The 19,998-nt window shown below is 38.6% G+C and overlaps 1 protein-coding gene across 2 annotated transcripts in view; it reads left to right on the forward strand.

Annotated features, from left to right (window-relative positions):
• The first annotated feature begins 653 nt into the window (after window positions 1-653).
• The window catches only part of LOC128739068 (proton channel OtopLc), a 95,357-nt gene continuing 76,012 nt past the window's right edge, over window positions 654-19,998 (forward strand). For both annotated transcript variants that reach the window (XM_053834525.1, XM_053834526.1), the window contains exon 1: window positions 654-1,249. The gene's annotated coding sequence lies outside the window, so the exon portion shown is untranslated. The remainder of the gene's footprint in view (window positions 1,250-19,998) is intronic.

The following is a 19,998-nucleotide window of genomic DNA, read 5'->3' on the forward strand; positions in this document are numbered from 1 at the left end:
ATAAAACACTGAATAAATCATTTCGTAGCAAAAGTGGCCTCCTAGATTCATAACAATTCAATCATAGCGAACATCTCACCATGGTTGTCAATCCTGTCAGCAGTCATATCGACCGTACTGATATGCGTGCTCGCTAAGTAGGCTCAACACACAAACCGAGCCTCTTCACAGCAACAATACCAATAATAATGCTGAAAATAATAGTGATCGAAAAAAATGGTAGCATCAAGCAAAAGCCGCAAGCGAGATAGAGGTACCGTTCCGTACCCCTTCAATCACCACCAGGAGCCAGGAGCTGGAGTAAATCCACCCTGTCGCTGCTGTCGGTGCGGAATCTACCCATCCCGAAACCGAGGTTTTCCGAAGCCACACCGAGAAAAGGGCTGCGCCCAGCCCTACTAGTAGACCCATTCGTCACTATTATTTGCGGCCTGAACTGTGCATACATACATTAACTTCACCGGCTCGGCTGGGTTGGGAAACCTGAAACGGAGTGCTGGCTGACTGCTACCCACGGAACAACAACAACACACAGCACAGTGCGAGTCAGTTAGACAGCAGCAGCAACAGCAGCAACAGACAGCAAGACGACAAACGAAACGAACGAGGAACGGGCCGCTGCAGTCGTAGTTAGAACTTTGTCCGATTGAGTCGTAATTCCGGGAGGTGCCCGCTCTAGCGTTGTTAGCGGGCAAGTTGTTTCGGTTATTGATTCGATTTGAAATTGGTTGAATGAATTTCGAACTGTGTTGTGGGAAAAAAAACATAATAAGCTAATGATAATAGAAGAATGAACAGCCGATGATCGGGTCGGTCGTTTGGTGGCTGGACAAATTGAATTTCGATTGATCGTGTTGTTTTCTATTGTTGAGGCATGAAATGAAACGAAGTTAAGAACGATCGAGTGATTTTTTTGCTTCAATCCGCATCGTATCGCAGGTGATCGCGTGTTTCGGGACAGGTTGTTGAGTGTTTTTTTGCAGCTCACATATGTGTGCATGTTTTGATTGATTGAGGTTTGCTACCGGTTAGTGACGTCGGTTCACGTACGATGAGAATTATAGACTTACGGCGGTTCCAAGCTAGCGATTATAGTTAGTTAGTGTGTTGGTTGGAATATAGTTTCGTGTAAAAGTGCAGTTTACTAACTAGTGAAGTGCAAAGTAGACAACCGAACTGCAGAAGGGAGACAACACCCGCAACCGGCACAGGTCCTGTTTCGGAGGATTATACACTGGCTACGATATGGGTAGGCATCGAATTTCGTCCGCTCGCTTCTTCACCGCATTGGCACTTTGCCTTTGGAGCGGATTTCTGTGTATGAAAATAGTTTCGTTTCCGGCTCGGCTGGCATCGAAATGGATGCTCCCCGCTATTAACGTGGATTTGATTCGGAAAAATATTTGTTGCTCCGTCGTCTAGACAAAAAGTGTGGGTGGCAGGGGGAGAAAAACAAAGTCCGCAACAGTGAGCGTTTTCCCATGTTCAACATTTGTATGAGAAGAACACGGTGCGGTGGTTGGGGGAGAACTTTTTCTGCTTCAACTTCCACCTGTCGCTGCGAACATGAGTTCGGCTTGTATGAATGCATGTCGCTATAAATATAGTATGCAACATGGCAATAAAACAAAGACTCATTTTAGAGACTGAATGGAATGGGACTAATGAGGTTAAGCATAATTACAGCTGTTCACGCTGCATGGGTGATGCGTTCGGAAGAGTGCTTCTTTGGAATTGAATTAACTAATGCCAGTGGGTGGCAGTAATCCGTACTTACTGCGCGTGGTTTAACTGAACACACGAGATTGACAGCCACAACAACAACGTAGAGCTGAATTGAGAGAGCTGCTTGATTGATTTCCACAGAAATTGAAAGATTAAAGAGATCGTGCTGAATGTTGCCTGATTTCAACCATTTCAATCATCAATAACTTTTTTATCACTGCTTGGAATTTCATCGCGATTATGTCGCTGGACAGAAAAAATGTCTAGCCATTTTTTTATGTGATGATTGTAGCCATTATGCAATTGCTAAACAGTCAAGTAGATTTGAAAGTCAAGTTTTTCAACCAATCACATGAAGCATAGGGTAAATGCACCAGTCATGGCTATAGTTAGCACGAAATGTCACTATTTAAGTTATTTCCACTTGATATAATACTGAAATTTGAGTCTCTACATTTCCGTAACGAAATTTGAACGGTTTTCAGTCATTATATATTAAAAAAAAACTCTTGGTTTAGACATAATTTATTGTTTTAACGCGATTTGAAAATCTCATTTTAATGTACCAGTTTTGGCTATAGTGTTCTTTTATTCGCGATAAAAGTGTACCAGTTATGGCTACACCGGAAATTTCTAAAAAAAATCCACTTTTTTCCTCCGAAAGCAGAAGATTACTCTTTAAAGGTGTGTATTAAGTTTATTGAACTTGATTACATTCACTTAAAGATGTAGACTTGCCTTTCTTTTAGTTTAATCTAGCACTTGACGTGGAATATGTTCGACCGATCGAAAGTGGAATTAAATTTACCGTCACATAGAGCATAGAAAACCATAAAATTCGACATGTTGCACGGTTTGGTTTGGTTTACATTGAAACGTTGTCTCTTGCCCCCGACCACATATGTAATTTAAAATATGTCCGTTGAACGCGACAACGCGTTTGTAGTTTTCTGGTTTTGTAATCAAGGTTTTAAGACTCCGAAACTTTTTCCCGTTAAATCTGTTTACCGCAATCGACGAATTTCAAAATGACTCTAAGTGATAATAAGAACTAAAAAGATGGGTTAAAGATTAGTACCATTTAAATGAAACCTGTTACAAGTCAATCAATTTAGACATCCTCAAACTAGCGTGACCTTAGAAATAGCGTTTGTGATTTCTCAATGATCTAGTTATATTTAGAATTTCATTTTTTCAAGAAATTATCTTATTTTATATAATTAGTCAGATATTAGGATATTATGAGGATTGGGATTTAATTAAAATTACTTAGTCGTAAACTTAGAACTAGTTCTGCGAATTACGTTTAGCTTTGATTGCTCTTTTTTCTCTTTCTTTTCAATCATCTTAAGTAGCCGTTCTTCAGCTTTCATCTGCTTGCTTTCTTCGCGCTTCAATTTTATTGCCTCGCGTTCTAGTGCTCTCTGTTTCTTTCTTTCCTCCATTTCCTTTTTCTCGTTCTCCTTTTTCCGTATTTCTTCTAGTCTTTCCTTAGTAGTTAGCACAGGATGGTAATGTTGCGAATAATTACAATGCTTTCCAACACGGCGTGGAGTAGGTGGACGCTCTAAAACCTGTGACAAACGCCGAGTACCAAACACGAACACCTCCGGATTGTTGTCTATGTCGCCAGTTACATTATATGAATTGTTGGCAACTTTGGACGAGGATGGCTGACTATCAGACATCGGATTCAAAGAACGAGGTTCAAAATCAGTGGTCTTCACAATTTCGTTGCCTATAATGAAAATCTATACCTATAAAGAAGGATTTCTGTCTGTCTGTCTGTCTGTCTGTCTGTCTGTCTGTCCGTATGTTCCTTATAGAATCGAAAACTACTGAACCAATTGGCATGAAAATATGCATGTAGAGGTTTTTTGGGGCCAGGAAAGGTTTTAGTGATGGTTAGAAACCCCTCCCCCCACTAAGAGGGGGGGCTCCCATACAAATGAAACACAAATTTCTTCATAACTCGACAACTAATCAAGCAAATAGAACAAATTTTGGCATGTGGGTGTTTTCGGTGACAAGAATTTATTCTATGGTAAATTGAGACCCCTCCCCTCTTTATAAGGGGAATTATAACTCCTCTCCTCTTTAAAAGGGGGGGCTTTCATACAAATTTCTCCATAACTCGAGAACTAATCAAGCAAATGGAACCAAATTTAGCATGTGAAGGTTTTTTGTGGGCAAGAATATTTTCTATAGTAAATTAGGACCCCTCCCCACTTTAAGAGGGGGGGCTCCTGTACCAAAGAAACACAATTTTCCTCATAACTCGAGAAGTAATTAAGCGAATGGAACGAAATTTGGCATGTGGGTGTTTTTGGAGACAAAAATTTTTTCTATGATGAATTGGGACCCCTCCCCGTTTTAGGAGGGGGGATCCTATACACATGAAATACAAATTTCCTCATAACTGAAGAACTAATCATGCAAATGGAACAAAATTTGGCATGTGAAAGTTTTCGAGGGCAAGAATATTTTCTATGGTAAATAAGGACCCCTCCCCACTTTAAGAGGAGGGGCTCCTATACAAACGAAATACAAATTTCCTCATAACTCGAGAACTAATCAAGCAAATGGAACAAAATTTGGCACGTGGGTGTTTTTGTAGACAAAGTTTTTTTCTATGATGAATTGGGACCCCTCCCTACTTTAGGAAGGGGGGCTCCTAGACAAATGAAATGCAAATTTCCTCATAACTCGAGAATTAATCAAGCAAATGGAACCAAATTTGGCATGTGAAAGTTTTCTAGGGCATGAATATTTTCTATAGTGAATTAGAACCCCTCCCCACTGTAAGAGGGGGGCTCCTATACAAACGAAATACAAATTTCCTCATAACTCGAGAACTAATCAAGCAAATGGAACCAAATTTGACAAGTGGGTGTTTTTGGAGACAAAAATTTTTTCTATGATGAACTGGGACTCCTTCTCACTTTAGGAGGGGGGGCTCCTATACAAATGAAATACAATTTTCCTCATAACTCGAGAGCTAATCAAGCAAATGAAACCAAATTTGGCATGTGAAAGTTTTCGAGGACAAGAATATTTTCTATTGTGAATTAGGACCCCTCCCAACTTTAAAAGGGGGGGCTCCTATACAAATGAAATACAAATTTCATCATAACTCGAGAACTAATCAAGCAAATGGAACCAAATTTGGCACGTGGGTGTTTTTGTAGGCAAGAATATTTTCTATGGTATATTTTCTATGGATTTCCCCACTTTAAGAGGGGGGGGGGGCTCCTATACAAATGAAAAATATATTTCCTCATAACTCGAGAACTAATCAAGCAAATGGAACCAAATTTGACATGTAAGTGATTTTGGACGCAAGATTTTTTTCTATGGTGAATTGAGACCCCTCTTTTCTTTAGAAAGCGAGTTATGGCCCATCTCCCCTTTAAGCGGGTGGGCTTCCATACAAATGAAATACAAATTTCCTCTTATCTCGAGAGCTAATCAATCAAATGGAACCAAATTTGGCATGTGGGAGTTTTAGATGGCAGAAATTTTTTCTATGGTGAATTACGACCCCTTTCCCTTTCAAGAGGGGAGCTCCCATATAAATGAAATTCAAATTTCCTTATAACTTGAGAACTAATCAAGCAAATGGAACCAAATTTGACATGTGGGAGATTTTGGAGTCTTGAATTTATATTACGATAGTTAGAGACCTCTCACCACTGTGGTAGGGGGATATGGACTCTCATACAAATAAAACAGAAATTTTTGCGAAACTCAAAAACTAATCGAACTCGAGAAATTCGAGACTCTTCCATAAAACATTAGTCAATACAAGACCACAAAAACTATCTATAGTAACACTAGATCATTCAGGACGAGACGGTCGCGTGTGTTGCCGGTGACCCGCCGTCGGAAGCGCCGCCCACTGGGGGGCTTGCAAAACTCGAGATTGTGACAAAGATCATCCGAGATTCATGATTTATGTACAATAAAGGTTAATTTGTGGCAATACGAAGTTTGTCGGGTCAGCTAGTGATCTATAATTGGAACTTTAATGAAAGCTATAGTTACACGTACACTGTAAAACTGGTGCGTTTGCTAATGGCACGCTTATTTGTGCATCCAGATGGGTAGTGCTGCAGGTTTCGCTATGCGTTGACAGCAGATCTTCATTATCCGATGCATCTTGATTCCCATTGAAAATGTAATTTTGTTTAAAAAGAAATAAAAGCTTATGTAATCATCTTACCGTATTTATTTGCAGCCGTAGGATCATCTACAGTTGAAGGTGCGTCAGTGTGTGGGAAATTACCCGAATCAGTAGGGCATTGATCATTCGCATAATCAATAAGATCCAAAATAATTGAATTATCCTGAAGAAGCCGTGTACTTCAGCAACCGAAGAAATAAAAGTGCTCTTATCCGTCGTTGCCGGGTTTTCGTACAGTGTCACAGTGGTGGGCGATATGAGTTCCCAGTTTATACAATTTTCTCGATTCAACTCCACCTCACCGTTGTTGTTCACGCTCACATAAGGTTTAACAAATTCCCGGAAAAAGAATCGAATAATATAGGGTAAAGAACTAGTTTTAAGCAGTCTAAGCGGGTCACTGATTGTTTTACCTTATTACAAGCGATGGGTTGACTAAGTGGGGGATATCAGCATACCAATCTTCTTGCTATCTTTAGTTCTTCAAGCTGTTACCATTAGAAGACACTATTGTTGAGCTAAACTTTTGATTTTTCGCTTTAAAAGTTGGAGCGGTGGAACTAATTTTGAACACACCGAACTCATTTTCACCCGCAGGGTGCTGTTTTCAGCAATCCTGAAATCTGAATTTTTTTACGTCCCGTTAAAAAATCCCTCGAACTTTTCCCCCTATTCAGTAAGTTCGCGTTCCTATCCGCGACCTACTAATCGGCATCTGATGCGTAATCGGCATAGCGTATCGGCATATGCGTAAAATGCTATCTGTCTAAATTGTTTATCGGGGCATACACTCACCGCACCGTTCGGCAAACGGTATTCGTCGTCTCTTTTATTCTCTGGTGTTCTTATGGGAAACTGCGAGTTTGACGTCTCACTCGCTGTTCATAAGGATGGTGGGAGAACAAAAGAGGCAAACATAGAAGTGCACACGATCTAACTTTAGAACAGTGTTGTCAAAGCAAATAACATTGAAACACATCGTTGCTTCATTAAATCACTGAGAAAATCTTCGAAAATTATTGAAAAAGCTGTCTTTTGTGTTGTTTTTAATAAAGAAAAATTAATTATGAACATACATTTCTCTTAAAAGTATTGAACCACGTTTTCACCATAGGAGGTTTCAGTTAATTTCAAACTTAAAATTCTTATTTCCAGAACCGAAACAGTATCTTGGCAACACGATAGTTCATCAGTTGTGCTGCAGCTGCTGCTACTGGTGAACAGGTTCCATCAATTCAGAATTTGTTTTCAGTTTTGTTAGAAAATAATAAAACTTTCGGCTAGTGACAAAGCCTTAGATAATAGAAAAAAAGAGACTGAATAATATGGTATGTGACAATTGAGTGCTTGACTTTCAGAGTGGTTGTAATCAGTGCTGAAAATTTGATGAATTCGTTAGTAGCGAGGTGGCGATTGCTGAAGAGCAGCTGAAAAATGTACGTTTTTGGACAACAATTTTTAATTCATCATATTTCTTGTCGGAAACCCAGTAAATTGTGTTTGTGTGAATCAAATGTATGGTTAAGTGATTTGTGAAGATGATCCTATCAAAAGATTTTGAAAATATGAATAGAAAAGTGCATTTTCGGATCATTTATGTTCAACTGATTAAAATAGGTAACACTGCTTAACTCGTTCCTTACCCTAATATCGCTCTTCTTTCGAAAGCGAGTAGACATCGCCTTCAATCCTTCTCATAGTTTGCGTACCAATCATATCCACAGCCTGTACGATTTTTTCAATTTGAATCGGCACATATTCATGTGGCGTTCGAATTGAAACAGATGGCAGTTGCAGTTGAGGAGATTCAGGGCACGCCGCAACGGGAGACTCCGCTTCTGGCGTCAAAATCACTGGATCACGGGTTTCAGCAATGGGAGAATCGACTTCTGCACGATCTTGAGATAATTTACGTTTCGTAGCAAGGCATTTGGATTAATCCACGTTATTAATGCGTTATTAATAATCCACATTGTCTGAATTGAATGGACATAATCCACAGACGCGAAATCCATTTTTTATGCTACTGGGCTTAATACCTGGGTATTTTTAAAATTATTTTACAACTCTGATCGAAAAACCTCATGATTTTATTAAGTTTTGTATACGGGCATAGTTTGTGAACTTATAAATGACAACGATAATTATAAAACTCGGTTTTCTTTTTCCAGGAAACTAAAGACGGCATTTCTGGACTTCTGAGGAAATTTGTTTTTCACAATAAAACTTTTGTTCTATGATGGTCGTTTCAAAAGTTATAAATATTTAAAGCAAGTAATTTTCAGAAAAATATATTCTTTTTGACATGTTAATTGGAAATAAGATCTCTAAGAAGATTTTTTAAGCATTCTTTTCATTTATAGGCCTATGAACTATTCATGTAGACAAAACTTAAGATAAAATTTTGGGCAAACCTGAAGGTTAATTTGGAAAAATACCCACCTTGCCCAACAGTTTTAGCCAATACTTTGCCAAAATGTGATAAAGTTAATATTTCTCCGTGGTGCTCAGATCGCCACTGCAGCACCGCGCGTCTCCACTCGTCCTTAAGTGGCTTAAAACAGCCACGTCAGCTGGTTGGGTTATGTGAGTTGTGTTCGGGTAAAGTGAAATAAGTATTATTCCCAGCGACTGGCAAAGGTCTGCTACTTCAACCGATTTGTGGGAAGCGCGACCGTCAACGAAAAAAATAACGGGAAATTGCACATTCTGTCTAACCAGGTATGGTTAAAAAATCGTTTGGATGTATTCCCGAAAATTATTTTCATCCATCCAACCTCTTTCGCTTTGTCCTAGACCCCAGTCGCTGGGGAATCCTGCAACTACTTCCTTCCGAATTTGCTGTCCTGGCAGGATCACGTGTGTATTAACCACTGCTCCAGCAGCGTTAAACGAAAACATCACCGTAACGTTCTGCTTTCCCGGTGCTTGCTCTACTTCGTACACGTTGCGAGAACCAGTCCTAGCAATGACTTCTTTGGACTTGGGGTGTAAGTAAAACGATGTCTCGTCGCCATTATAAATTCTTTCATGGTGATCCAAGAGATCGAGCAAGTCGTTCTTCTCAAGCCAATCGTGAATAGTACGAAACCATCCGCGAATGTCATTCTCACTTACTCGTGCACTGGCTGAGGAGATAGCCTCCGGTGTAGTGATCGACATCGGACCGGGTAAAGTCCGGAAAGTCCGGTCCGATACCCGGTCCGAAGTCCGATCGGAACGAAATTTTTGAGTCCGATTTTTTATCGGACCGGAACCGGAACGAAGCGTTCCGGAACCGGACCGGACCAGGTCTTCCGTTGAAAGTCCGGAAAAGTCCGGAGCACTTTTGATCGTAAAACTGACCGCAGTGGAAACGATGACTAGGACTTGCTTTATATGTTTAAAACTATTTTTTCTTCAACTTCCTCAGTATTGAGGAAAGACAATAATTTCGCTAGCAATAATACACTTTCTGTTCAAGGCTCCAAAACAAGTTCAACGAATCGATTTATTTTTGAAAAATTAGCAAATATCTGTGGGTCTTAAAACCGAACGTTTGCAGCATCGGTTCGTGCCTTATGATCCCTCAAAATTTAATTTCAAAGAACTAATTTTAAAAGTTATGTAATTATAGCACTTCATCTTCTCGGTAATGCCATAGGTAACCGATATTCACGCTTATGGTCCAATATGAAAGATAACTCAATAGTTTCATCGGATTTTTCAAAATTATCAAAATAGGTTTGGGCCGAAGAGTCTCAGATTTTCATGAAATTTTGCTTATGAGCGTAGGATGTTAACTTGTTAATGAAAACAATATGTTGTCCTATTTTCCCAGAAAACTCCACTAGAAATTTTTCGATTTTTTTTAACACAGCTCATTTCGAAAGTTTATAGTTTTAAAACCAAGGATTGCAGAACAATTTTTTTATGAAAACAAGCTTTCTACATCATTTTCTATGACGGTGCAAAATTCTAAGGAAATGTTGGAAAGCCCATGTTCTAAGTCTTAAGAAATTTTGAAATATAGTGGACTCTCGGAAAAGTTAACCGGTTGGTGAATGGGTCGATTAGCTTTTTCGAAATATTACCTTTTCTGAGTAGTCCTAAGAGTAATTGAAAATGATAAACACAAAAGCGAAAAATTTAGGATACTCATTTTTAAGTATCTGGAAGTTGTAACGTAAAGAAATATGTAGCAAGATCTTTATGAAATAATGCTTCCCTACGATAAAACTGAACCTTGTCGTGGTGTAGGGCTTTTTAACTAATCAGTAAATGAGCAGCGGTCACGTTTTCTTCTGAATGTGGGTATATGTCAAAATACTTTTGTGACTTCAAGTGGGACTCGGGGTAAAAATTTACCAAATGTAGTTGTTGCGTTGTTCAGAAAGTGCTTTTATTCCGTTTAAGAATATGCCAGTATGGGGATCTATGATAATTACTAGATGAATGTTTCTGGGATTCAACCCTATTTATCAAAGCTGTCACAAATATCTCCGAAAAATGTCGGATTGGTTGGGTCGATCGGGGGCTTAGGGATAGTAAGGGGATGTAAGCGGGATACCAGTTCCTGTTGGATGCCGAAGGACCACTCTACAATGACTACGGGTATAATAATAGAAGTGCTTAGGTAGCAGATGGGAAAATTAGGTCAATTCGTGTCGTGTGTTCGAATCTCGGCTGGGCGGTGCAGCTAGATAGTCAGTAGGATTTTTGCACTGGCCCCGTGGCTGAACTGTGCTCTGATGACCGGCCGCGGGGTTTGTCGATAGGGAGGGGTTGAGTCTTAGAGAGACGTTTAAGGGGGCATAGTACTTTTTACACCATATTTTTTGCCTAATTTCAAATATTTTTTTCTCGATAATGCGAAAAGCGAATCGATTCGGGTTTTTTGCATTCCAAACATTGCACTTTATACTAATATTTACAATTTTGTTTGCATATGTGAATCTCTTCCCCTCTCCCCTACGGCTCCTTGAACATGATCGTTCGAAAAAAACATGATTTGCGGTACCATGGATTGGCGCTGGGGGTCTTATCCGAATTGAAAAATTCCGAAACGACATGAAAGTATATTAAATTATCTCGTGTTTGACCCATCCTTTTTTTTAAAATTCGAACGCATAACAAAATGGCGGACATTCAAACATAAAAGTAAGGTTTTTAGTCGAAAAAATTGACTTTAAATATTTCTAAAAAATACAAAAATAGTAATATCAAAAAAAGGATGGGTCAAACACTAGATAATTTTGTTGGCTTTAAAACAGAAAAAGAATCATGAGAATTGCTTGAGCCGTTCTTGAGATATTTATGGTACCGACTTTCAAAACCTGGTTTCGAGAAAAACGACGTTGAACTTTTTATTCGCCGTGTAATCGCTCCAGACATGCGCGGTACAAATAGCTGGAACTTTGTCAATTTTTGGAATTCATTGAAATGACTTGAAACACAAATGGTCAAAATGTTAATCTTTCGAAATAATCAATAAAAAAAATTTCGATTTTTTAAGTTCAAAAAGTACTATGCCCCCTTAAGCCCACAGCTTTACTGCACTAGCTCTTTTGTCTCGAGGGTTGGAAGGCGGGTGCGTCTCTATAAAGCTTTATAAGCTCTAAAACTTATGTCGATTACCGCAAACGTCCGGGTTGTACTGCGCTCAATTTACTTTGTATCTTGGGACAGTGCATAAATGCTGGGGGAATGAAAGATTCAATTTGCCCTGATAAGTTGATAACCGCCAATGCTCCGAAATTTGTCTCTCCTATTAGTTCATTTGTCGTTGTTTGTGTTAGAAAATAGAAAGCGGGCACGCGGTTGATGACCGGTGTCAAGCGAGGCTGACGAATCCTCCACTTCACTATACTAAATTTTACAACTCAAGTATGACCGCATTTCAAGATCAAGAATAAAAACATGAGATTAGTCAAACTCAAGTAGTACAAAAAGTCCAAAGCACGTTTACAAATTCGATCTATCATTTTTCTTCTCATCATCATCATTATCATCATCATCGTCATGATCATTATCATCATCATTATATTTAAAATATGGCATTCCGGCCTTTGGCAGAGAGATCTTAGAGTCAGTTCATGGAGTCTGCGGGCATAGGCGTGACGGCTATGCTTGGGACTCTACCTGTGTTTAAGCGGGCGACATTGCCTATCTTGTCAGGCAGAACTGATATTTGAGGTCTCCCTGACACTTTGTTGACATCACAAAAGGGCCCAGCGCAGAGTGTTATACTACTAGCTGACCTGGCAAACTTCGTAATGCCACAAATTAAAATGTGTTGTACATAAATCGTGAATCTGTCACAATCTCGAGTTTAGCAAGTTTCTGAGGAGCGCAACCTAAGATAACTAATATTGGCAGTTACATCACTATGAGAGCATGGGTAGTTTAATTTACAAATTTTCATTTTTTCCTCACAATAAAGTAGAAAACAATCCCCCTGATAAAATAAAGCGAATAGCACTTAAATATTCGCCGTGATTGTATAACATTTCGCTGAATACCATTTCGCGAAAAACCTTACGCGGAATGTCCCATTTCACGGAAAACCTTTTCATGAAAATTACCATTTCGATCCTCGGGGTGATCCTCTCCTTACTCGTTGTCGCTCGTTCGGACCCAACTGAAGGAAAGTAATAGAGGTCAGTAGACCTAGGAAAACAAATTAACCTAGACAGAGCTGATTTCTGCGGGAGGCTGCGGAAAGTTTTTGGTGGTCTTGTTATTGTCTGTTATGTTTTATGGAAGAGTCTAAAATGGGTTGCATGGGATCTAATATTCGCTTAACTTTTCTGAACAATTAACTTTTCAGAGAGTTAACTTTTCCAAGAGTCCATTGTATTTTTTTCTTATTCGATAATTCATCTGTCTGTTAGTGTCAACAATTTCACTGCAGTGATTTTAGTTTTCTACAGGAGTTTTCCACCACCGTGAGAAATATTTTTTCCTATTTTTGCTAAGTGGCTGAGAATTTTTTTGCCGTTTCATAAAACAAATTGTTCAAAAGTTATAAACTTTTGAAGCAAGTGATGTCCGAGAAAACTGGAAGATTTGATTTGAAGTTTCCTGAGAAAATAAAAAATTGCGAATTTAAATTAATTTTCATTAAAAATAACATACACTGGCGGTTGAAAGACAATTTTTTAATCAAAAGCTGACTTTCATGTCTGAAAGTGTACCATTGCATGATGGGTAAGTTAACCAAGCACCAGTTAATGGTGTCGCATTTTCATTTTTTTTAAAATGATCCGTTTCAGACCGGTTAGCGTTTAGAAGTTACAGAAGGTTTTACACATTCAAAGCTTTGCCTTTGACATTTACCTATTTTTTAAAAATTGGTCAATTTTGCATCCGGACAATTTCGGACTTCCGGACCGGAATCGGACCGGAACCGGAACAGAGCTAAATCGGACCGGAACGAAATCGGACCTAAAAAATTCGTTCCGATTTTTTACCGGACCGGACCGGACCGGAACCCGGACTTCAATTTTCGTTCCGATGTCGAACACTACTCCGGTGTACGGAGGGAAAAACCCCGATTCCGACGCATGAACGACGCGAACCATTTTCGTCCTACAAGCGTCAAAATCATGATATTTTTGTAGTTGAAGAATAATTTTCACTTACCAGGGCGGTTATTTTTAAATGGGGTGTCTCGCGGGTTTGATCTTAGAAAATCAGCCACTTTAAAAATCAGTGTCTCACGTGAGACCGGAAATCTGCGCTCTTGCATCCCAGTCAGCAAGTCGGCTATTTTTACTTCTTCTTCTCTGGTCAGTACCGATCGTGATCCCCGAACACTCTTATTCTTCCACTGATCGCTCAAGCGATACCGCGCCGTGGACATCGGAACGTTGTACAACTTGCAAGCTGCGTACACCGATAATTTGCTTTTCCCATTTTCTCCTCTAATCCGTGCGATGCATTTTGTAATCGCTTTCTCTGAATAGTGTTCTGCCTTACCTTCGTTGCACTGTTTGGATACTGTTCCCATACTAAAAATTAAATTTATTATCGCTGTTTAATAGTGATAATAGATTCTACGAACCTGAAGTGAGAATTCAATTTCAGACAGCACAAACTAGAAAAATTAGCTGGAAGCACTACAGATGACGACTGCCGACAGTAACTATTTATGAAATCGCTCATAACTATTAATTACTATTATTTTGAGTAATGAATGTGCTATTACTTTTCATATCTTATTACATTTAACCACCCGAAAATGTTTCATTTCCTTATATTTTCACTTTTTGTTACACTATAGCAATAGCTGGTGCTATCGCCATAACTGATACACTTTCCCTAGTTTTGTCTCCCTTGCCCTAAACGACGAATTTATACACCTACGATTCCGTTGGTTCGGCTTCGGAAAAAAGAAACCAAGCCATCCCGCCCTGATTATTTTTCCTAACGAATCTAGACGAAGTTGATGTTCTGAAAGTAAACCGTAATGAAGAAATGCACAACTGCTTCTCTTCGGCCAATTTTCTCGATCAGTCACTAAAATCCTATCAAAACTGATGTCGCGTATGAGCACACAAGTACCAGAATATTATATTATTGTGTATTTTAACGAAATTATTCTTGAAAAGAGGATTGACATTTTTATTTTATTCATTTATAAATGTGACATTGACATTTTAAAGTTAGCGATTCTTTTCTTACTGAATTGGTTACATTTATTCTGGTTCATCGTACCAGTTGTAATGATAGTAATTTTTTACCTATTTTCATTGTAATCGCATCTGTTAGTTAACCTTCTGTCTGTACAAAAAATGTCGCTGCTATATCTCAGCGGAAACTTGACGGATTCCAAGTTTTCACGGATTCCAAAAACAAGGAGATTTTTTTATTCGAGTAAAAAAGGGTGTTAAGCATTTTTACTTAAAGTTTAAATGAGAAAACCAAATCTATTCTTGCTTTTAATATACATACTACTAGCTGACCCGACAAACTTCGTATTGCCACAAATTAACCTGTGTTGTACATAAATCATGAATCTCGGATGATCTTTGTCACAATCTCGAGTTTTGCAAGCCCCCCAGTGGGCGGCGCTTCCGACGGCGGGTCACCGGCAACACTCGCGACCGTCTCGTCTTGAATGATCTAGTGTTACTATAGATAGTTTTTGTGGTCTTGTATTGACTAATGTTTTATGGAAGAGTCTCGAATTTCTCGAGTTCGATTAGTTTTTGAGTTTCGCAAAAGTTTCTGTTTTATTTGTATGAGAGTCCATATCCCCCTACCACAGCGGTGAGAAGTCTCTAACTATCGTAAAATAAATTCAAGACTCCAAAATCTCCCACATGCCAAATTTGGTTCCATTTGCTTGATTAGTTCTCAAGTTAAAAGGAAATTTGAATTTCATTTGTATGGGAGCTCCCCTCTTAAAAGGGGAAGGGGTCGTAATTCACCATAGAAAAAATTTCTGCCATCTAAAACTCCCACATGCCAAATTTGGTTCCATTTGATTGATTAGTTCTCGAGATAAGAGGAAATTTGCATTTCATTTGTATGGAAGCCCACCCTCTTAAAGGGGAGATGGGCCATAACTCGCTTTCTAAAGAAGAGAGGGGTCTCAATTCACCATAGAAAAAAATCTTGCGTCCAAAACCACTTACATGTCAAATTTGGTTCCATTTGCTTGATTAGTTCTCGAGTTATGAGGAAATTTGTTTTTCATTTGTATAGGAGCCCCCCCCCCTCTTAAAGTGGGGAAATCCATAGAAAATATACTATAGAAAATATTCTTGCCTACAAAAACACCCACATGACAAATTTGGTTCCATTTGCTTGATTAGTTCTAGAGTTATGAGGAAATTTGTATTTCGTTGGTATGAGAGCCCCCCTTCTTAAAAAGGTAAGGGGTCCTAATTCATCATAGACAAAATGGTTGCTTCCAAAAACACCCACATGCCAAATATGGTTCCATTTGCTTGATTAGTTCTCGAATTATGAGGAAATTTGAATTTCATTTGTGTAGAAGCACCCCCTCTTAAAGTTGGGAGGGGTCCTAATTCACCATAGAAAATATTTTTGCCTCCAAAAACCTCCACATGCCAAATTTGGTTCTATTTGCTTGATTAGTTCTCGAGTTATGAGGAAATTTGAATTTCATTTGTATAGGAGCCCCCCCCTCCTAAAGTGGGTAGGGGTCCCAATTCATCATAGAAAAAAATTTTGTCTCCAAAAACATCCACGTGCCAAATTTGGTTCCATTCGCTTGATTAGTTCTCGAGTTATGAGGAAATTTGTATTTAATTTGTATAGGAGCCCCCCCCTCTTAAAGTTGGGAGGGGTCCTAATTCACCATAGAAAATATTCTTGCCCTCGAAAACTTTCACATGCCAAATTTGGTTTCATTTGCTTGATTAGCTCTCGAGTTATGAGGAAATTTGTATTTCATTTGTATAGGGCCCCCCCTCCTAAAGTGAGGAGGGGTCCCAGTTCATCATAGAAAATATTTTTGTCTCCAAAAACACCCACGTGTCAAATTTGGTTCCATTTGCTTGATTAGTTCTCGAGTTATGAGGAAATTTGTATTTCGTTTGTATAGGAGCCCCCCCCTTAAAGTGGGGAGGGGTCCTTATTCACCATAGAAAATATTCTTGCCCTCGAAAACTTTCACATGCCAAATTTTGTTCCATTTGCTTGATTAGTTCTTCAGTTATGAGGAAATTTGTATTTCATGTGTATAGGATCCCCCCCTCCTAAAACGGGGAGGGGTCCCAATTCATCATTGAAAAAATTTTTGTCTTCAAAAACACCCACATGCCAAATTTGGTTCCATTTGCTTAATTACTTCTCAAGTTACGAAGAAAATTGTGTTTCTTTGGTACAGGAGCCCCCCTTCTTAAAGTGGGGAGGGGTCCTAATTTACTATAGAAAATATTCTTGCCCTCGAAAACCTTCACATGCCAAATTTGGTTCCATTTGCTTGATTAGTTCTCGAGTTATGAGGAAATTTGAATGGAAGCCCCCCCTTTTAAAGAGGAGAGGAGTTATAATTCCCCTTATAAAGAGGGGAGGGGTCTCAATTTACCATAGAATAAATTCTTATCACCGAAAACACCCACACGCCAAATTTTGTTCTATTTGCTTGATTAGTTGTCGAGTTATGCAGAAATTTGTGTTTCATTTGTATGGGAGCCCCCTCTCTTAGTGTGGGGAGGGGTTTCTAACCATCACTAAAACCTTTCCTGGCCCCAAAAAACCTCTACATGCATATTTTCATGCCGATTGGTTCAGTAGTTTTCGATTCTATAAGGAACATACGGACAGACAGACAGACAGACAGACAGACAGACAGACATACAGAAATCCTTCTTTATAGGTATAGATTTTCCATGCCAAAATCTACGAAAAATAAACAAAAAGGAAAGAAATATTTTTTGGCCGATTTTCGGAAATTCCATTGTTTCGGTTTCGTGCTACACACTTAAAAAACACAGCAAAATTTGCCGAGATTTGGACAGCCGAGCGTTCGGTAAAAATTTCAGTTTTGCAAATCGACGTTTACGGATCTTTACTAGCATTTGGCATCATAAAAAATTTTACCGAACGCTCGGCTGTCCAAATCTCGACAAAATTTTGCTGGCTTCGGCACTTTTTTTAAGTGTGTAGAAGCGTTAACTCAACGCGTACACTCATTTTTCGAGATTTTCAGGCTGTAGAGTTCACAGACAATCGATTTTATAAAAAAACCATTTAACTCACATCCCAAAAATTATTCCCCCCCCCCCCCATTTTTCAAGCCAATTTTGAAGGCGGGGCGGGGGGGGGGGTTTGGTTGACAAAACCTTAGTAATTTGCAAGGGCCTTATAACAAAAGGTGAAAAATTATAAATTTATAAATTAAAAATTATAAAATCGAAAATACCACAAAAGACGATAAAAAGTGAGTACAAATCGCTGAAATGAGACAAAATTACGATGTAAAGATGCCAGAAAACCAGGTGTTAAAAAAAAATCAATAAAGAACGGCAAGAAGGCGACTGCAAAAGGCGACAGAGGAAGCACACAATTAGAAAAAAAAGGAAAATTAAGGACAAAAGGTGAAAAAACCAAACCAAAAGACTGAAATCTGAAAGACGGAAACCAACAGTATTTACACGTCGAAATTAGTTTATAATTTGCAACCAAATTAACAAATACTTAATACCCAGTAAACCATTTGGTTTGTATATCTCGATTACAACTGAGTTATACGAAATCATATCTGAACGAAAAAGTTATATTTCACGCCATATAAGAACATATATGTACCAAAGTGGAGGCAATATACGTGCGAAAATTTTGACAACTATTTGCAATTCTATTTTGCGTAGTTTTTATAACACGCAACTAAATACTCCTGAATATATGATTAAGATATAATCAAATATTGCAATCGTCTATACTGCTTTATAATTCACAGTCATGAATTGTATATGAAGACACGCACGACTGCAAAACAACTGATTGTTCACTTCGGTTTGACATACTCTAATCATTATACAATTCCAATGTGAAATTGACATGAAAACGATTTAATGTGTACTTTCTATTACGATTTTGTGTTATCTGGGTAGTAACAACCCTTCAAATGAGCACAAATATTGGTTAAACTCTCTTCTCAACTAAAATTTTCATGTGAAAGTTGGCTAAAATAACTGTTTCTTCGGTGATAAAATCCACCCTTCCACTTAGTTCTATTTAGCTGAAGCAACCGAATTGCGACCCTTTCCCCATTTCAGATATGTTAGTCACGTTCACTTGTATATATTAAGATGATTGTTTCAGTTGCTAATTTGTTTAAACTCATTCTTATATCATGTCTAATAAAGATTGTGTTGAAATGTAGTTTGTTATTATGGACTTTTCTGTTATATATGTTACTAGCTAATTCGACAAAATTCGTATTGCCACAAATTAAACTGTGCTGTACATAAATCGTAAATTTCGGATGACCTTTGTCACAATCTCGAGTTTTACCAGTTTCTGAGGAGCTCAACCTTAGATGATTCATTTTGGTAGTTACGTAACTATGAAAGTGTGGGTAGTTTAATATACAAATTTTCAAGTTTTCCTCACAGTAAAGTAGAAAACAACTTCCCCTATTGATTAGCCATACAAAATAAAGCTGATTTATTCCATTTGCTTGATTAGTTCTCGAGATATGAGGAAACTTGTATTTCATTTGTATGGGAGTCCTCCGCTCTTAAAGGGCATAGGGGTCATAATTCGCCATAGTAAAAATTCCTGTCTCCTAAAACCCCCACATGCCAAATTTGGTTCCATTTACTTGATTAGTTCTCGAGTAATTAGGAAATTTGTATTTGATTCGTATGGGAGACCACCCCCCCCCCTCGTAGGGGGTAGGGGTCTCTTACCATCATAAGAATCCTCCCCGGTCCCAAAAATCCTCCCCGGCCCCTAAAACATCCAAATTTTCACGCCGATCGGTTCAGTTTCTGAGTCTATAAGGAACATACAGAGTACAAACAGACAGAAATTAATTTTTTTAGGCATAGATATTAGTACTACTTGTGAAACTAGGAGCCATTACATCATCAGTGTTTAGCAACAAATTTGGAGTTCCTCAAGGTATCAACTTGGGGCCTTTGATTTTCTCATTGTTCTTTAATAACGTTGCGATTCTGCTGGATACGATAGCTACGATAGGTAGTGAAGACGACTGACGCCTTTTACAGATTGAATTGGCTTAGTTTAAGCAAAACAAAGTGTGAAATTATTATTGACTGAAATGTCCGCTGCGCAGAATTAGTAACCATGCACAGAATTAGGCGCGCTTACGGTATTTATAAACTGAAACTGAATTTGTATGTGTTTTAGATGACGCTAAGTAGCTTCCACCAAAGTGGTGTAAGTTAACACGAAAATGTGAAGTCATTCACATTGTTCTTGCATACTTTGGTTTAGAGTAGCGTGATTGGTGTATGCCTTCCTGGTGCTTAGTTAGGTACTTAGTAAGCATGTAATAATTGCCCTGACATCAACGCCTTAAAAAACTGCGATCTGTACATCTCAACGAACTATATGAATCGATGACATACGAGTGTACTCTATTACATCATTAGTTGATGGCAATT

This window comes from Sabethes cyaneus, chromosome 1 (assembly GCF_943734655.1).
Source record: "Sabethes cyaneus chromosome 1, idSabCyanKW18_F2, whole genome shotgun sequence".
NCBI classification, from domain to species: domain Eukaryota; kingdom Metazoa; phylum Arthropoda; class Insecta; order Diptera; family Culicidae; genus Sabethes; species Sabethes cyaneus.